The sequence below is a fragment of the Trachurus japonicus genome, chromosome 15 (genome assembly GCF_045865225.1).
Source record: "Trachurus japonicus isolate A0001 chromosome 15, Traja_1.0".
In the NCBI taxonomy this organism is placed as follows: domain Eukaryota; kingdom Metazoa; phylum Chordata; class Actinopteri; order Carangiformes; family Carangidae; genus Trachurus; species Trachurus japonicus.
The window spans coordinates 24,655,846-24,676,450 of NC_140921.1; positions in this window are offsets into that span (position 1 = coordinate 24,655,846).

A 20,605-nucleotide genomic window follows, 5' to 3' on the forward strand; every position below is an offset into this window, starting at 1 on the left:
AGCAGTTCAAAGAGACTGTCTGCATAGAGAGAAGGGTCTAATTTTAACTTGGAGACAGAGGGGCTCATGAAACAGCTCTTCGTCTGACTACAGCTCAATTATTCATCAACACAAGAAGTCTCTCAACTAAAAAGCCTGACACGTTATTCATTCCCCCTCTTCTCCCATGCTGTTTCATTCAGACACAATACCAGCCACCCACACACAGACAAAGCTCCCCACCCTATCCTCATCTTGAACCATACAGTGCCCTCCAGAAATGCAGGCATGCTTTGCCAAAGATGAGTAAAAAACACACATAATGAGGTGTGTGCTGCGATGAGGAATTTTATAAATTCATGTTTTCAAAATTCAAAGGCTCTGGTTGATAAAAGTGAGCTTTTATTTTGAAAGTCGTGCTAAAAAAATCTTGTAGTAAGTCTCAACTACGACCACATTTACTACCATGAATTTCAATTTCCAAATTAGGTTAGTTTATCCTTTGCTGTGGTTCATTGTGAGTGATTCTGTTGACTAAATAATGTAAAGGTGTTTAATAGTGTCTGTATCTTTGACAGCACTGTGTTTATCCAGCATGTCCTTCTCTATTTTCGCAACTCAACACACACACTCGAACACAGATTTTCGTTTTCACAACTGATCAGGATGTGTAACCAAAGCCAGAGTTAAGGAAGTGCATTAGGTGTGGGTGCTTTGCCTGATGACTCATTTTCTGTTTTGAACAAGTAGCAGCAGGCGTCATCGCTGACAGATGACCAGTAATGTGACTCCAAGCTGACTCCACCAAAACTTGTCATGTAAGAGGAGGAATTACATAATGAAGCAACGTTTCCAATCACTCAGTTGTCTTTCCTCAGTGTAAAAGCTTGGGCCATAAATTGTCTGTTGCTACTGGAGTAGTGACACTCTGGAGGATACAGCTGAGCTGTATTTTCTTATCTCTTTAACAGCAAATCAGAGAGGCCATAAATCATTTCACTATTATAAATTTTGTCTTCTGTGCTAAGCTGCAGCTTCAAAAATTCCACCAGGCTTCAAACCAGATCCCCTCTGGTTATAGGCTACTTGTTGAGTTATGTAAAGTTACAGAAAACACTTGAGACCTATACGGTAATTCTGATCACTCAGCTATGCCAGGTCCTATGACTGCAGCTGCACATAAATAAGCGCTGTGAGACTGGGCTGTGACCGATTTGGAAATAACTTGACCTTGCCTCAAACAGCTACAGATTCCTGGTCAGCACAAGCAACAGCTCGCCCCTAAGCCCTGCCACCGATGTGCGGATGCAGCACTTTGAACCTGTTGAATGTTTGTAATAAGTTTATGGCTTCGGAAGTCGCTGGGTGGCCTTAGGCAAGCAGTGCAACCCCAGGCAATCTGGGAGGGGATTTGCGCCTGCTGTGATAATGACACCATTTTAAGATCCATCCAGACAAGCTGACAAATTAATGCTGAGGCCGCGTGTTCGTGTTGACTAGCGACTCTAAGGCAAACACTGATAAACACATGACTCCGGTCTGTCTAATGGACAGTGACAGAATGATGATGTGAATTTATGTTTCATTTTAAGAGCTAATATCAAACCCAGTGAGGACCAAAAGGAGCCTTGTATAAATATCTCACTCACTTTGCCAGACATATTTTATTTGTTTTCAGCAACAGACAACAAATCCAAGTGTGGGTGCATGAATCTGCAGGATCAATAGAGAAAATACAATAACCCATCCTCAGTATTATTGCTCTGCTGTAAGTACTTCCCTGAACATTTTTCATCATGAAAACAGATTTATCATCAATTTTCCTGCCAGCGCAATTTATAATACTGCTGAACTCTGTGGTGTGTTTGTGTTAATGTGGACAGCCTGGCTGGATTTAGGATGACCCCAGTCTATCTGTGACAGGCAGCAGGTGTTGTATATCATACAGTCAGGGAGATAGCAGGGCTAGCTAAAGACAGTCAGGTGTGGTGCTGTTTGTAGATAAGGGCACAGAGGCTAACATTAGCATCTGACATGAGGAAAGAAAAGCTGTGGTTTCTGCTGCACTGGAACATTGGCGCTGGAGACTGTGATGATTTCCAAAAATCTCCTCTATAGGCTTTTGTGTCAGCTTTAATACAAATCATCCAAAAGTCTGGCAAATACTTAGATTTTACAATTTAATAACGTTTTCCTTCAAAAACAATACAGTTTGTGCCTCGTGAAACCATTTGGTGCTGTATCAAGCTAACTAACTTAACCTACTTTAGTATCAGCCCACACCAAAGCTTCATTAACAGGTTACATTAGTTTATAGGGTTACAGTCTGTTGTTTAAAGACAAGATTCAAGACTGCCACTGTGTGTTATTTTCCCATGGATAGGCCTACTGCAAGCCATTAAACAATAGCAAGTCTGTCTTCTAATTGGATTGTAATTGAAGCAGCCAGAGCAAACACTGTTTGTTCTCACCATAAAAAACATATATTTTGTAATGATAAAAGCAACTGTTACTATACAACACTATGACTGCCTAGCTCTACGTTCTTTATTTACTTACTACCACCAGACAGTCTCTTTGACAGTACCTTTTATTATTATGCTGTGGTGTTCACTTGCCTTGTGCTGCCTTTGAGATGTCTTTGTTCTCTCCTTGTCTGTCCTATGCTGGTGATATTTGTTTTCTCCCTAGGGGGATTAATCAAGCATTTTGTATCGAATCAAATCTTATCGTTTCTTCGACATCAGTGACTTTTGCCTGTCTCAGTCTTTGGCACAGATTGCAGCCTTTCAGTATCTGCAAAAGTATTTTTAAATGAGTGATTTGTTATAAAGTCAGCCAGAAGCCTAATTTTAACCAACTCATTGAGCGACTGAAAAATGGTCATTTGTACCATCTCCACCATGTGGGGAGCTGAGGTCATGAATGAGTGTCCCTTCTTATCCTGCCACTCTGAGGTGGTGTGGGTGAATACTGTTTTTTTTTCCAAGGAGGAAGCAGATAGTCTGCGGGAAACTGTGACAGAGACGGGCCACAGAGCACTCCAAAGTTTCCTGGCAGCATGGAAACAGCAGGGCACCCCCGCTCTTCTCAGCTCCGAGTTGTTATCTGGTGTCTGTCTCTCTGGTGGCCTGGATAAACGTGTCACGACATGGAAGACTCTGCCAACACCCTTCAGCCTCACAGCTACCTCCACCTACTAAATTGTGTGTTCTCATGACAAGAATATGTCATCTGACGTACTGATGACACCATTTAGCCTCGCAGACATTAGCGTTCGCGAGCGTCATAAGATGACTTTGATGTCCCCCCTCCCCGTGACAGGAGTTCACCGGAGTTTTGTTCCCGCACAAGTTTGTTTTTCCTGTGTCGAATCTTATGTGATGGTTTGGCAAAAAAAAAAAAACTCTGAGCAATGCATCATCCCTTTAGAAGCTGAATGCAGTGCCAGGCAAGCTAAGTATTTGGCCGTAGGCAGTGAAGGCAAGAAACTTCTTTTTTGCTTAGTGAAATAAGCAAACTCAAAAGACACAGCATTAATTATTCACCCTCCCTACCAGTCTGGCATTCTGATTATGACTGGAGGTGGTTACAGGGTATCAGTAAGGTTGCAGAATAGTATTTTTTATATGGTTGTTGCTATAATATCTTTGCTGCCAAGAAATATGGGCCCTTATGATGTGTAAACCGCCTGCAGGGCATCAAAATGAATGGTAATAATTCTTGTGGAGAAAATACAGCCTATTTCATGAGCCACTCCCCTGGAAGAAAAGACAGGGAAATTACTAGTCTCATTATTTTGTGAATGACGTTGATGGTCATTTTGTTTCCCTGCTCAAATCAGGCAGCACAGGACTGATTACTGGGTAAAGCTAGACACTGTTTTTTTTTTTTTTTGCTATCTTTGCACATATTTAACTCACAGACAGACCTGCAGAGATAGAGATACCGAGACTGATACTCTGTTACTTAGAAGAAGGGTGTTGGCTGGTTTGATTACAGGTGAGCAGGTTCGTCAGCGTCTGTCTCTCTGCCAAAACAAGCAGCTTTGAACTCTGGAGGGCTGAGCTTGGAAAGCTACCAGTGACTGATCACACTTTGTGGATCTGTGCTTGTGGCGTGGTTGTGAGCCAGCCCAGTACAGTCATCTTTGTTTTGCTGGTGCACAACACGAAAATACCATTGTACGTTAGTCATATTATTGCCACGGTATTACTGTGGCGCAACATCGGAGAGGGATGTGGTGCAACAGCCGTGACACAGACACACTTTGTGGAGGGTTAGGGTTGCCTCACACCACTGCCGAGGTGGACGTGATTGAGTTATAAAAGCTATTTACAGCCCTCAATGACAGTGACAACCTAAGGCAAATAATGAGCTTATCTGCCACCCCACTGCTCGCGCAGGCATATTCTTTCACGTCAGGGTAAGACAAACACACATCCCGTTAGTAGGATGTAGCAGCAGCACCTCCAGCAGCATCGGTTCAAGACTTTTCCTGTGGTGTGGAGGTGTCGTACTCTTGGCAGGCCTGCGCAGAGAGGGGTGCACTGTGAAAACTGGCATGTTGACGCTTTCATGCCACTGTCACGCTGTTCACAAGGTGCCCAGGAGGAGTGTCACAACGCATTCTTCTCACTTAGTGGAGCATGTCCCTGTCACACTCTGGGTTGCCGTACTCAGACGGCATTCCCCTCCTGCCATCTGTCGCTGGTATTATAGTGGCATGCGATAGTTATTCAAGTCACCCTGGTTCAAGCCTTTTTTCCCCCCGGAGGTGGCTACGTGCTCCGCTCTGCTATGCTGATGCTACAAAAACAACAGTAATCTTCTTTTTGATATTAAATGCGTATGACCAGATTATTATTTGGGGCGGAGGTATCGGACATGTGTCCAAAATATCTTTGGTTTTAGCTGGATCCACTAAACATCCTGAATGTGGTTATGATGAAACATGCCAGCTGGAAGTCATGATAAGAGACACAAACAAGCTCCAGCGCTCCATGGTCGCAAAACCACCAACTTCAATAAGAACCGGTGCAGGAACGCTGTCAAAAGGCTAATAATGTTTCTCTACTCACAAGTTACTTATCATACACTCCAGTTAACGCACAGGAGGAGACAAAGAGGAAGTCTTTGTGTAGTAGTTAATGTGTCAACCCACTGACTGAGGACCGCCTGGCTCTGGCTTTTGTGACAGTGTGATTAGCACAACGTTTGTTAAGTTGCGGTTTCCTAACCAATGTGTTTCAACCCCCTGACCCCACCACCCCCACCCGCCCCAACAGTCTCGGAAGCTGTTGAGTAGAAGGCACCACATGGTACGCAACACACAGCACATGGTTTCAGTTACTGCTAATTTTCAGGAGAAGCGGCATGTGCAGCCTCTGCAAGGCCAAATCATAAACATAGGCAGGGTGTCAGAGGTATGAAAATACAACACGTCTTCTACCGGTTTTGCATGCGGTCACATGGATGCTGTTGCCATGCATTTGCAAGTGGTTGGTTGTGTTTGATGATGTGATTAATTCATGTGACCATGTGATTCAGAGGAAGTGGGTAAAAAGGGAGATTTAGTGCAGAAGAATTTTAATGATCACAGAATCATTATTTTCCGAGTACAGAATGTCGAGATAATAACCTCTAACCGAGAGCGAATACGCGCTCTTTAATTTCATGCCACACAAGTTACCTAAAGCCTACATCATTACATTTCAAATATACAATATAAATATTAATTCACATGGGACTAATTAAGGTTAAATTCCATTTCTCAAAAAAAGAGGAAAAGCCATTTTTTAAATTTATGTTGCAATCCCTGTTTTGTCTGTAACATCAGCTGCAGCAGAACATTGGTTAGCTATACACACCAGACATGAAAGCAGAGCGTATACACAGCCTAATTGCAATGAGGACTTAAAAGGCTGCAGCGCGGTGGAGATGGCAGAATATATGATGTGATGGGTGCATAAATCAGAGATAGAGAAAATGCATTATGCCCAGTTCAGATAGGATGGACATCATTTGTCTACTTCCATTCGGAGTCCAGGCACTCAAGGCAATTTGACTGTAGTGTTTCTCTTCAGAGAACATCCATTAGTTATTGGCAGAATAGCTCGGGGCCAATAAAACACATTGACTTCCACCTTTGCATCCTATTTCCTCCCATGTCCGAACCTTTTGATGGTTCATACTCTCCCCATTACATTTCATTTTATTCGACATGAAACCACGAGGGCTGTCTCCTGTGGAGTTTTTGGTTGCCTTTATAGCAAACACGTAGCACATCTGGGACTGCTGCTAAAGTGTTTATGAGTGGCTTTTGGATAAAAAATAATAATTTGACGTGTCACCTTGAAGATGGCAGTTGACAGCTGTTCCATGCACGAGCTGGGCTTAATTGGTGGGGAAATTAGCCTGACCTTGACTGCGGCGACGAGTCTGCCTGCCACTTGAAATGACATTGTTGTAATTTTCGACGGCAGCGAGCAAACACTCTGAGCATTAATTATATGGTGGAATGTGCCGTGGTGCAACGGACGCACACAGTGAATACTTATGTAAGCTGTCGCTCCAGTCTCCATAGTAACCCGCAGCATTCTAACACATGCCTCCTCCGATCCACCTCCCCTGAAGTGGGATGTTTCCATAGAAACCAGGCAGCTGCCTTTGATGATGGCTCTCATGAAATGACACCCGCTGATAACGCTGGCTCCTCCGAGTCTCCAAGAGGGAGGATGGATGGGTGGGTGGGTGGTTGTGAAGGGGATGTAGAGAGAAAATTATGGAGAAAGAGAAAGTGAAAGACAATTATGTCTTGCAGAAACTGAGTCACGTAACCGCAGCACTGCTCGCTTCTTTTTCCCAGCTGGAGTGGTTTACCTGGCAGCAGAGCAGACAGCGACAGGAACACCAGGAACCAGATGAGGCGTAGCAGAGACGGCTCTCAGCCACATCAGGGCTGGCATGAAGCTCTTCATGCCTCATGTTGATTCATGTGTCGTTATAAAAAAAAAAAAGGAAAAAAAAGTGGCATCAAATTTTTGTGCCTTCGCTGTGAGAGTAAGAGAAATGTTTCAAGCACAACCTTTTTATCTTCTTCTTCAAACAGATGCGTGTCTAAGTGAAGTGTCAGAATATTTTTTCCTCCTCCTTTGCATTCATGCCACTTGCTCTGCAGACATTTGGCATTGGCATCACAACCCACATTTTTTTCACAGCAACTCTCCATATCAGCGTTTGGACCCCTCCCTCGTACGAGAGCACCGACCATGTGTGAGAGATCCTGTTGCATCAGGAGCAAACTGTTTGTGGTTACGAGTGACTGTTATTCATCACTGTTTTGCAACATCCTTGAATAACCAGATACCGTTCGTGGCAATCCTAACTGAAGTTGGCTCTGAATCGACTCCTCCTCCTCCTCCTCCTGTTAGCTGTAAAACCTTGCAGCGTGGGTTTAGCAGGCGCAGTCTGGGTGTCAGTGGGCAGATGAAATTCTAACCTGAATGTGTGTCTCCTGCCTGTGGGCTAATGCAGCCTGCACGCTGTTCGCCGGGTGGAGAAAATAGCTTTGGCACCGGCAAGCAGATCAAAGTGATCAGACAAGTAATCCCCCATGAGTCAGAAGGGAACCAGCTTGGGGGAGGGGATGTGTGTGACTGTGTGTGTGTGTGAATGTGTGCGAGGGGGGGAAGGCCAGAGCCGCTTATTTCATCACTCTCCTTTATTCGCATAGACAGATAAGAGGCAAGGGCCTGTGTGTATTTTTGTTTATAAGTGTTCAGACACATGAAGTCCTCCTCCAGTATTTCAATTTGAGCTTCCTGTAACTTTGAAGTTAAAGGGTATTTTCGCTTTGAATGGATCAGAAAATCACCCACTGAACACTGTAATTTCCCCTTGTGAGGAGAGCGCGCTGTGTCACTACATGTCTCACTCTGAGCCGAGGCGCATTCAACATCTGCGCGTCACTCGTTTCAAACCCAGATCTAATGTGCCTGATTATCTTCAGTTTCTGAAACCGAGATGTATCACTCTCACAAGCCAAATTGTCTAACCACAGTGACACAGACGTTACCAGTTTGTGGTAATGCATCATGATGGGGATCAAATGTACAGCCCCGAGTGATAACGAAAGGAAAAAGGAAAGAAAAAGCACGAAAACAAACCCGTGCGTGTAAAAAAAAAAAGAACAAGAGCATTAACTCACCGAGGACAAAAATGTGACTTAGATTTAAGCCGCGGCTACATATCTTCACCACTCGCTGTGTTCAATCGACTTTCATTAACGCTGTTTAGCAGAAGGCAGCTCTCAGCACTGCCCTCTCCACTGATATTTAAGATGTGTGGCTCCCTCTCTTCACTCTGAGATGATTGCAAACTTGTGATGTTTTTCTAGTGAGGCTGAGACACTTTCTAATAATTAAAAAAAAGGTTTCCGAGAGTCCTCTGTTGTGCCTTTGTGTCTGGATTAGCTGGTAATGAAGAAATGTCATTAGGCGGTCGACTCACTGGGAATTTCAGAGAGAGAGAGTGAGTGTGTGTGTGTGTGTATGAGAGAGAGAGAGAGACTGTGTGACTTTAGGTCTCAGCATTTTGAGAGAAGTGTTTTGATGTTTTGGTATGACTCACATTTCCCTCAATCTATTGCACTCAGTGGGTGTACTCGCTTTCCCTCAGCAATAACTAGTCAGACACTGAAGGCGGTTTAAAGCACAGGTGCAAGTGAAAGTATTATCCAGACAGCAGCAGCAGCAGCAGCAGCAGCAGCAGCAGAGCCAGTCAGGGTTGGGATGATGTTTGTTGGGGCTTTGTGCCAAAGAGGAAGTTATTCTGCTCTCGAAGGCATGGTTGTGAAAATACAGTACACTTAACACAGATGGCCGCGATGAGTCATGTCACAAGGCTTCCTCCTTTTCTGCTAGATAATCCTCATCAATTAGCTCCATTGTCAGCCAGCTTTCCACACTGCTGAAATTGATGCCTGAGCACTCGGCGGCACAGAATCTGGGCCTCTTTTTCCTTTGAACGGTGACTCACCCGTCGGGGAAGAAAAATCTTTGATTGTTGGAGCTTTTCTCTTCAGTGAGTTTAGATGATTTATTTACGAAGCCGCAGGCATTCGCAGCTAAACCCTCCCACCGTGTACTGTCATGAATAAAGACGCAGTTGCATCACAGTGGTTTTCATCAGTTAAAAGGCACACCCAAAGGGGTATAAAAACCGCACTTGTGGGAAAGACGGCGAGCGGGATCTTACCTGTCCTTGTCCTGTTTTTGTGTGTTTGAATCAGGTTTTTGCTTCTACGGTATCAGTGACAGGAACTGGATACAGCCATAGATATTCTGAAGCAGATGTGCTACTGGAAACGTTATCCCTGTCTCCAGCACATACAAAGACACACACACACACACACACACTGGTTCACATACAAAAGAGGGCTCAGTGAACAACGAGTCTTATATATCATTTCCTGTCCTAAACTTGGCCTTTGAACCTAACGTGTATAGTGAGAAGTCTGATCGATGTGGTACAAAGAGGTCAGAGTAAAGAAAGAATTAGACACTGTGATGTTTTCACAAGATTTCGACCTCATGACCCCATCGCCATGCACTGGCAAGAAGTGTTGCAAAATGTTTATTTATATCGCTAATATTTCCTTCTCTCTTCACTTTCAGAATCTATCTTTCACCATTTCCGAGACAAGCTGCCCGACTGGTTTTACATTTTTTTGTAAGAATAAATTGTGTGTGTAATGTGAAACATAATGTAGAGATGAACCCAGGTGCATTTTAGCATCCTTTGGCTAATTGTTTTGGTTTTTATGGTGCGCTACATTTATTTTTGGTTCACATTCACTTTACTAGCCATGTCTCCAGATGGCAGCTCTGATGAACAGCAGACAGCTGAAAAAGTTAGATGATGTTGGAATGATATATTTGTTAGATGTCAAATACACAGCTCTAATTTAGAGCTAATGTTGCTGTCTGCTGGATGTGTAATTTGGTGGGTTGTACAAGGTACGACATGATCACATGCCCCTTTTGTTCAAGCTTTGTCTAATGATTATTTTTCCCCCCTGAGTGAGCACACACTGGGACATCAAAAAGATATCTTGAATGCAAAATAACATAAAAATTTTAAATAAAATCATTGTGCATCGTTGCGGTACAGTGGAGAGAGCACAGTTTGAAAATAGTTGATTATGAATAAGTAGGAATTCAGCAACGTGACTCAAGCTACGATATGAAACTGGAATGAGGTTTGGGAGGGTGAGGCCGAGTCTTAAAAGGAAAAGACGACAGCACCTCCTTCCTCTTTGTTAACCATAATTACAGTGTTTGGTATTTGTAAATCTTCCTGCAGGAGTAGGTGTGTAATTCAGTGTGACTTACAGTCTGTCTCTGTGAGGCGCTGCAATGGAATCTGTGAATGGTACAAATGCATGTGTTGTTGTGGTGTGAATAACACTTACATCATGATGTAGGTGTGTGACAGAGAAGAGCTTTGCTGTACAAGAAATGAGGACACTGCATCTGTTCACTGCTGAAAGTGGGACAGCTTCAATAACTTAGAGGATGCATGATATCTGCTGCGTTCCCTCCTCAGGCAGCACTTTTTTTTTGTTTTTGAGCACAACTTCTCATCTGCCTCATATGTACAGAAGCTTTGGAAATAATCTGCAGGGCAGGGACACGACGTTGAATTTCTGAGGGTTGTTTCTGTTGATTCAGGGGAAAATCCATTTTACAGCATGTGCAGCCAGCCAAGTGTCCAATTAGTGCTATAAGATTTTTTTTTCCTCATCGAGGCAGAATTGGAATTACATTCTGTGAATTCTGGAGCCGCCCTTGCCAAGGTCTGACACGAGGGAATCAATGACTTCACTGAAATATCAAACTGTGTCATAAATTATAGTGTTTTATTGCCTACAACCTTGATCCACCGGAGTGAGGCAATTTCACCATCTTTGCAGTTGAAGATGAGCCGCGGCACTCAGCTGCACTCCTGCGGATATTCAAATAATTGCCCTCAGCTCTGTGTGTGAGAGAGAATGAATTTGAATAATGTATTGCAATGGGAGTGAGGCCACAAGGCCTCCGAGGTCGTAAATTCTGCTGCTACATCAGCTCAGCCCACGGGAACGGGAGGCACACAGGGTTGTTTATAAAATGCCCTTGGAAAAATGAGTCTAATCCCCAGCCAAACCGTAAGCCATGGGGAGAGCATTAGATAACCCACAAGCTGCAGAGTAATGAGAGTAATGAGGGAGATGGAGAAGCAGAGCCAGGACAGAGAGAATGCATCCATTTATTGGCTGTATGCTCTGATTGCCCAGACCATTTGAGACAAACTGGAGCCTGACACAGTGCTGGAGTCCATTTCGTCTGATCAGCAGCAATAAGCGCTTTCCACAGCCAGTGAGTGCTCCAGGCCTGCCGCAGCCATACATCATGCACATTGTCTAACCACTCAAATTATGTCTGTTTACCCAGCATCAACATCGGTGATCCATTGTGACTGCAAGTGTACATACGTTGACTTTCAAACATGACGGTCTTGACCCACAAATATCAGATCCTGCACAGCGCTGCAGACACTCGTTAGATTTAACAGCACTGAAAGGGTTATTTCCTCAGACAGCATTAAATCGAAAAAATTAATTGTTTCCTGTTTCCAAAAATGTCCTCCTGTTACCACCCCACCTCTGTTTTCACAGCACTAACAGCTCCATCCCCCTGCTAGGTGAGCGCTGGCTGCAATGCAAATGATGTTGTTGTGATAGCTTACACTTCTTAACAGCGTTAGAACGTGATCGGGTGCCGAGGCCGATGACGCATGTGAGCTCGACTGCAGCCAACTTTTCTGCTCAAACACAACATTCTTTTAAAAAAATTCCCTACAAGATAAATGTACTTTCAGCATTTTATTTCACACATTGCTTGTGGTGTAAACCACAGTACTACTCCATCACAAGAGAGTACAGAAAAAGCAAACAAAGCCATCTTACTCCTTCCCTCTCTTTCTTACACATACACACACACACACAGCATAACAGACCAGCCTACTAGACCCAGAGCCCAGATTCCCCTGCTCCCCTTGATGTCTCATTAGAAGCAAAAGCAAGTCTTCTACTTAGCCAAAAATGAGACGGGATGTGTGTGTGTACTCTTTGCGTGTACTTTTTTTTTTGGATAGGGTTGTCCTAAAGGCTACTTTTGCAGAGTGAGCTGTGGGGCTGGCTGGCTCGCTGCAGTGTTATTGTCTCCAGAAGGGTTCCTGTAAATGAGGGCTGCCTGCCGCTGTATCCCCCCCCACCCCCCCCAGCCTTCTTCTGGCAGCCCTCCCCATAAAGCCTGGGTGACGGAGCAGGTAATAAAGGGCCTGAACGCAATGAGTCAGCACTTTAGCCTCCATTTAATTTCATCTGAATGCAGCGCTGACCCCCCTCTCCCCCCACCCCCCCATGCACTCCTCTCCCTTCTCTCTCTGCAGTAGACTTAACCCATTCCTGCCTCCTGTGTCAGGATTAAATTGTATGGCAGCCTCTTTTTTTTCTTAAACCTGCAGCGTAAACAACCGTCTCGTGGTCATGTGGTTTTTGTTTTTTAATAAACTGCATCCCCGTCACCTCCAAGAAAATGCTGGTAAATCGGGACCGTGTGGTCTAAATGTTTCCATCCTTTTGTTGTTCTTGGTATGCAGCCTCTTAAAGCTCACCGTGCTGACAGCGAGTGTTGGTGTTGGAGAAGCAGAGGCGGGGTCTACGGAGGGAATGTAGGCTACACATTCCTTTCCTAGGAGCTGTCTGAGCACAAGCAAACACTGCTGCACAATCAGACCAGGATTTCCGCCATTCCACAGCGTGCGCCAGACTCTTTGAGTTTTTCCTCTCACTTCGCACGAACCCCCGGCTCTGATCCCTGCTGACGCTCGCAGCTCCCAGTCTTGCAATGACGTGCGACTTTCCATCCCTAAAACTGATCCATCTCCTTCCATTAAAATGATTGCCTGGCTGTTGCTCTTTGTTCTGCATCTGAATGATAAATCTTTCCAGACTGGATGCTCTTCAGAATGTGAGTCACGCCTAAATATGCACACTCAGTCAGACTTTCAGTGTTTGTTTTTACCTCCAACATCCTGCACCTACAGTCTGCGGATACTTTTACAATGTGGGTGTGTTCTAGTTCCAGTTTTCACTCTATACAACACTTGCATAGATCCTTCGTCATCCAGTGTCTAATTATGGTTTGTGCCAGTGCTGCTCCCTCTTCTGCTCCACTGGGCTCTCTCATTTTTACTTGTTTGTACTGTTTCCTGGGAAGGAGGGATGACATTGTCCAGACCTCCTCTCTCTCTCTCTCTCTCTTCTCTCTTACCGCTTCTCCGCCTTCCACGATAACTCTCTTTTTCTCTTTCTCCCTCCCTCCATTCTTCCTGCTCCCTATTTCCAGCTCTCTGCCTTTGTGTCTCATGCAGCTGCAGTACAATAACAGTATTTGAGTGCAACAGTCCAGACAGGACTTTAGTTTAAATAAGCACCCCCGGGGCAATGTAATAACCCAACAACCCCCTGTCCCACTCTCCCAGTCAGTCCCTCCGCACTGGGGCCTGCTCCACAATACATTCCTCCTCATGCGCCCTGCCAGCCGCTCAGCCAGCCAGTCAGCCAGGCAGCCAAACCACGATAGGAAAAATACAGAGCATGGAGCTGTGATTCACAGCCCTGATATAGAATATCACCTCCTCCCTTCTCCCCAGTCCAACAGCTGGTTTCCTGGAAGCAGACTTGTGCGGTGGGAGTTCGGGTCAGGGAGGGAAGACGGTGGAATCAAGGAGGCCCCGACTGTGCTCCATCAAAGGCCTCTCTTTTCACATCTGCAGCTCCCTGCCGCAGTGTTGCAACATCCTCATGAGAAGCATGTGTTTATACGAGGGGGGGAAACATGCATTGTAGAAAAACAAGGTTTGACGTAAGGCAGGTTATCTCATAATGACATCAGTTAAGGTCTTGGTTTTCACATCCCTGCAAGCTTGGGGGTGAAAAGGTGAAGTAGTGGTGGGAGTGTTTCTTTCTCCAGCTGTCAAGAGATAGATGACTTATGCCTTTAGAGAGATCCACACAAGGTTGCCTGTATTGTTGGTGATCTGGGAATTATTAGCTTATCATTGAATAAAACCGTCAACTAAATGTCTAAATTGTCAGTGTAATTGTTAGCATCTGACCGTGACAATATATCCCTCTGACAATAAACCCCAATTTATCCAACCCCCCCTCCAGGGATCTATGTCATCCATGACAATAAAAGAATCATTTGGCTTAAATAGGCCACAGAGTCATTTTTCTTTTTGATACACAGCTTAAATAGTTTTCCTCTGCAATTTTTACATTTGCAAGTAAAGTGCCCTTAACCTACTTTAGAGAGCATGTCAAGTCATATGTCTCTGTGGCCTTTCCTGTCTACACAATGACCCTCGAGTAGAGGAGAAGAATGGGAGCAGGGCTCACTTCCCTCCTGTGCATGAACAGCCTAATTTAGGAAAGCGTGTCAGTGTGAACCTTTGTCACATTGCCGGGCTCAGAATACCCATTGTTCCCTTGATAGAGTCATTCCACTTAGAAAAGGCTTTTAAGAGAGCAAAGAATATCTTGCATCTTGCGCCCGCACAGACACATCTGCATTTGTATTCATGCACTGGGCGAATTAGTGCACACATACTGGCAGGACTACTCACTCACACCCGCGCACACATGCATGATATAGGGAGATTAAGAATGGAAGTAGGGTAGCATGAGATCATGCATGCTCTGGCTCATTAGGTACATTTAATATAGTCTGCCTGGAAAGCCATCTGTTCCAGGCCGATGGTGCCAGATATGATGTGATGCTGGCAGCCATACTTGTTCCTGTTTACCATTTTAAAAGATGGTTGTTATGTGGTAAGGCTAGACTATAATCTGAATACTCCTCTCATAAAAACATTCAAGGGAACCCAAGCACACTGTCGCCCAAATCAAGGAAAGAAAATAAATTCAGACATTTGGGCAACGATACACTCACTCCCTTGATTTTTTATTGGGGCTATAGCTTTCCCTGTCTCTAGTCTGTATGCTACACTAATTTAAACTAAGACATGCTTAGGTACCAGACATGAGAGTAGTTTCAATCTTCTCATGCATCATTATTCCTTCAAAGTGCTCGCAGCTCTGCTAGCTAACGTGGGCGGTTTCACACCTGAAAGTCTCAACCATAGGTCTCAACCGAGGTTCGTGTTTTTGCTACACTGTATAGGCTACATTTGATCCTGTTGGTTAGAGTTTCATACTGCATTAATGCAACACACCAAAAACTTTTTTTTAAATATATTTTTTGGGCTTTTATTGCCTTTAATTGATAGTGCAGTCAAGAGAGACAGGAAATGGGGAGGCAGAGAGTGGGGAAATGACACGCAGGAAAGGGTCATCTGACCCGGGACCCGAACCGGGGCCGCCTGCACCGAGGACTGAGCCTCAACATGGGGCGGCAGCTCTACCCAGTGAGCTAAACACCGCCCCACACCAAATAACTTTTTATTGACGTATTGGCGTTCTGTCCACATAACCTACGTATGCTGTCACCCCACATTTGATATGATTTCAATTACAACTTAAAATGATTGGTTTGTAAACAGAAGTGGTTAGTTAGCTAGTTAGCAATGTTGCATTGTAGGAAAATGTGTGAACAAGTTCGCATCATTTCAATGATAATTATTCTGTTATGCACTGATACCAGCAACAATCAACGTTATGCCTGATATGCGAGCCTAGTTCGTATTTGGATGAACGCCCTGGTCATGTGGAAGCTTTATCGTTGCCGGCAGGAAAGGAGAAGACGGCCGCAGGCTACGATGCAAACCTTACCTCCGTGTCGGGAGAGACCAACGAGGTGTAGCGAGTACGCTATAGGCTAACCACCGGAACTTCCTGTTAAAGGTACGAAAGTCCGAACCCCGGTTTTGTTTGGCCTATCTTTTTACTATGTGTAATGTCACATAAAATTATTAATTTTAGACATATTTAGCTAACTCTCTTGTAGACATACAAAAAAATTATCTATGGACTATAAATGCTGTGTAAAGCTGGTCAAACATGCTTCAGTTCATTTCAGAACATCATCTGTATGAGAGAGCCACTGTGTTAAAATACAAATATCAAATTGAGTTTGGTCAGTGCATCAAGAGCTGTTTCATACCTGCAAGTCTCTGTGTTGTCTGTACGGCTGTCTGTATTTTCTGGCTGTAGCCTATGTGTGTATTTGTGTGTATGTGTGTGTGTCCCTGCAGCAGGATATGTGTGCGTACTTGCGAATCCGCAGAGACAGAAAGCCCCCATGCCGCTTTGCAGTTGCCAGCAGCCCCCCTCTTCTCATCTCTGGCTGGGAGGGTCTTGGGGATTAACTTTCCACTTCTCTGATCCACTTTTCCACAGAGCCAATAGCTATGCAGGTCTGGAAATGTGTTATGTGGCTGGGTGAGACAAAAATCAAGGCCAATTCCAAAATAATTTATGACCCCTGTCTCAAGGTTATTTCTGTTCTTTACCTTTGCTGCCTATTCATTTGGATGACCTCATCTCCATTATGAGTCTTGCCATAAACAAGGACATCATTTAAATTCAGAGGACGTCTATTATTATACGGATGACGTGACTTTGCTTCACAAATACAGTCATCCAACATATTTGCGAGTTTCTCACTGTTTCTCGCATTAGAATTCGTCTCGTATTTATTACATAAGCATGTTTTGCATATTTCCATTAGGTTTTTGTTTTCACGCTCTATTCCAAATCACAGTAATTGCTTCCTCCTCTTGCCTTTTAGAGTCTGAAGAGATTACGCTCCGCAGCTGCAAATGATTTTGTTTTACAATTGGAAGGGGGGAATCCAAAATTAGGATGGATGAATACATAGTGACAAAAAACGAAGTTTCATACTACATTTTCACCTCCAGCTACCACAGCACTTTAATGCACTGCGGTTTATTAGCGCAGTATATCTCGGATTTCAGGGAGCACTGCAAGATTTCAGGAGAGCGTCATTCAAACCGCAGGGTAGAGATATAAAATGGTGAGTCCTTTAGGAGACGGGATTGAAAGGCTCCATCAAGGCAGCCAGAGAGGAGGGAGCTGAGGTATTCCTTTGAAGTGGGTGGCTCAGATATTAAATAATTGAGTTGTAGGAGATTAAAGTTTCAGAAGCTAATTTGGCCCCCTCCGCGGCCTGTCACTCAGGGGCTCGAAGAGTCTGCAGCCTGCAGACGACTGGTGAATAAGTGTGACTCATTTCCTGTGTGTGGCTAGGCTGGAGAAACCCTATATCTGTGGCAGACTGAAACAGGAAGTTCATCCAGGGCACACTCTGTGTCTCTGACTCAGAGTGAGGGTGACGCCATTTTTGCTGTCCGAGTTTTCAGGAATCCAATCCTCCATGTGCTCTAGCAACAAAAGCAGCACGGAGAGGTTTCACTTCCCTTTTTTTCCCCCTTCCCCTCTCACAAACACTATAGTTGCTGACAGCTGAACTGCTATGTGGAAAGAAGTTCATTTGCTGATGCAAGAGGAATACGTTGCTTGTGTAAGCCTGGATTTCAGTGTTATTTAGATGCAAGGGTTTCGGTTTCAGTCACCACGTGCTGACGGAGAGGCTGAACAGCCTCGAGGTGAAAGCTCTGTTATTTTTGTCTGGAATGTGCCTCTCAGCTGACATTGAAACCTAATTTTCAAGCACCTTGAGGATGACACTGCCCAAGTGGTAAAGTAATTGATATGTATGAGGGCATATAAACACAAGTGCATTGTCTTTGAGGACAAACAACAGACTGTGTTGAAGGAGGTCTAAGGACATATTGGTGAATTACCTTTCCTGCTTTCTTTTCAGTCTCTGTGTGAGTTAATGCTAGTGCAGTGGCGCCATGGCGGGCCTTCCACAATGACTCAAACCCCTGCAGCGATAATGAAAAAGAACAACTCCATCTTCTTGCACCTATAGATTGGCTGGATAACGCCGGGTGTGAGTGTCTGTAGATCTGTTTTCCCGAGTCTTTAACCTTGCAGAGATGTCAAGATGAATCAGACTTACAGTAGATGTGGCCCAGCTGAGGCCTGACCTGTCTCCGTGGCTTTGAAATATGAGACTCAAACGTCTGGTTCTGCAGCTCTATCCATGGCCCTGAGCTCACACTCTGAGCACTTTTGTTTACTTGTCCTCTTTGGAAAATTGTTTAACAAACCAAATATGTGGTATCCACTCACCTTGTATATTCAAATCTCCTCCAGTGACATCATGTTAGTTCAACAGCCAGTGTGAACACTTATAGCGTCCTGTCCCTGGAGTATTTGTATTGCTTGGTGTAAAGCTCCTGTCACCTGGGCCAATAATATGTTTTGACTGTCAAGGGTCAGAGTTAGCTCAGGGCGGTGTTGCTATGTTGCAGGGAAAAACAGGCCTCCCGTTGTCATGTGGGCCAGAGGGCTGTTGGGATGGAGAGCCAAAGCCCTGCGGTGAGATCAGTTTATGGAGGAGGACTATGTTTAAGAATGAGCCCCTGTGGGCTGTTTACGCCGTGCTGAACCAGCATTACTCTCCTCTAGCTGGAGGAAAAACAAATAAAGCTTATAAAGTGAAACAAAAAAACACATTATTACGGCTGTCGCACTGTATTATTACTGGTTGCTGTCAGTTGCATCATATACCAGAGAAACTGTGTGTCTCTTTGCATTCAGTAAGTGTATTTACAATCTGACAGAAGAAAATATGTTACAAGATGGAGGTATTTTAGTGCGCGTGTGCACATTTAAAGGAATTTAATACCCTCATTGAAATTATAGATGTTTTGGCATTTGTGTGACAAGAAAAGCCATTCAAGAACATATGATCTCATATTTAGACACCAAACAACCAATTTTTTTTTTTTGCAGGATTAAATTACCTTTTTAATCAGTTTTTTTTCTTTTACTAATATTAAAGGGCAATATATCAATATATATATTGCTTGTATTTGAATGTATATTCTACATTTAAATGGTTTTATAAACAAAAATTGGGTGGAATCAGTATATAGTAGTAATAATAACACACAAACACAGAGGACATTGGCAAATTGCTCCATTTTTAATTTTTGGCCAAAATGCTACAGCAGCCACTGATGAAACATTAGAGCTGTCCAACATCAGTCACCAAGGAAATGTGAGCATAAGCTCCAGATAAACACACAATATTATGACTAAAACAGCAACACCAACAACAAACACAGGGGCAGCCTTCAGCGAGGAGCCACGGCCCTTCACCTGCACCCCCCTTCTGTTCATCTTGAAAACTTTACTGTGCCTCACCAAGAAAAGAAAAGAAACAGCCAAAGGGCTCTTGTGTTGTTTTCAGCGAGGTACTTAAAACTACCTCTGTCACTTTACCTCTCGCGTTTACTCCACTGAGATAATGTTTTCTCTGCCTCGAGGGATGATCGCTAGGATGAACCCTACAGATGAAAGAGAGCAGTGTGACGACAGGTGAGAAAGAAAAAGAAGAGCAAACACGACTTGGCGGGGAGTTTTTAGTGGTGGCAGCTAAACAAAAGGCCCACAGCAACGTAGATCCCTCCCTCCTCTGGTATGGTGGCCAGGCATGCTGGAGCTCTGTCTGCGTCTGTGCTCCTGTGCAGACTAGCTCCGCTTTAGCTGCAGGCTAGGAGCGAGCAACGGTGGACAGGGTGTGTCTGCTTACCATGGAAGCAGGTGGGCAGACTGCACTCAGAGGTGGGGAGGGGGTGGGGGTGGGGAAGCAGGTGGTGTGGTGCCACTGGCTCGCTCCCAGCAGCCACGGAGGGCCGGGTTGACATGACACCACAGTTACTTACGTGGCTACAATCAGTGAAGTGAAGTCACCTTTTCAACAAGAGAGACAAAGGGCTGACAATGTCCAAAAACGTCCTCTCAGAGCTACTATGGACACTTTCTCAGAAACAGGTATTTATGATCTGTGAAACCATCTTTACCTTTACTTTAGTTAAAGTAGGGGAGAGTGGGGAAACAAGAGCCGCTTGTCATATTCAGGATCACTACATCAAGACAATTATTTTCCTCCTTCCCTTCCATCCATCTCCCACCTCCCACTTTACTTCATATTTCACCTGTCCAGGTTGCAGGTGAACACTGATGGGACCTGCTGCTGAGCCACTAACTCAGAGAGGTTTGGAGAGTTTTGCGATTAAGTTACATCTTGGGAAGAATCCCCCCTCTTTCTCTTTGAAAGTGAAGCTTGGCTTACCATAAACAACTTTTCCTGTATTTAGGAATACTTACTGTAATTATAAACATCCAGAATCAATTGAATTGAGAATTGATTTAATAATTAAGACATTAACAGCCAAAATACATTCATTAAGTGTATAGGGCAGGTGGATCAACTTACCCCGCAGCTATTGACTTTATTTGTGCCCACAGCTAAAATGGTGCACTTTCATGCTGAGTTTACTACCTCATAGTGTAGCTAGATACCACAACCCATGTAGCTATAAAACAAATATATATTTTTGACATATATATGCAGCATTTACAGTATTTTTAGTCCACTGGTTCCCAACCTAAGGGTCG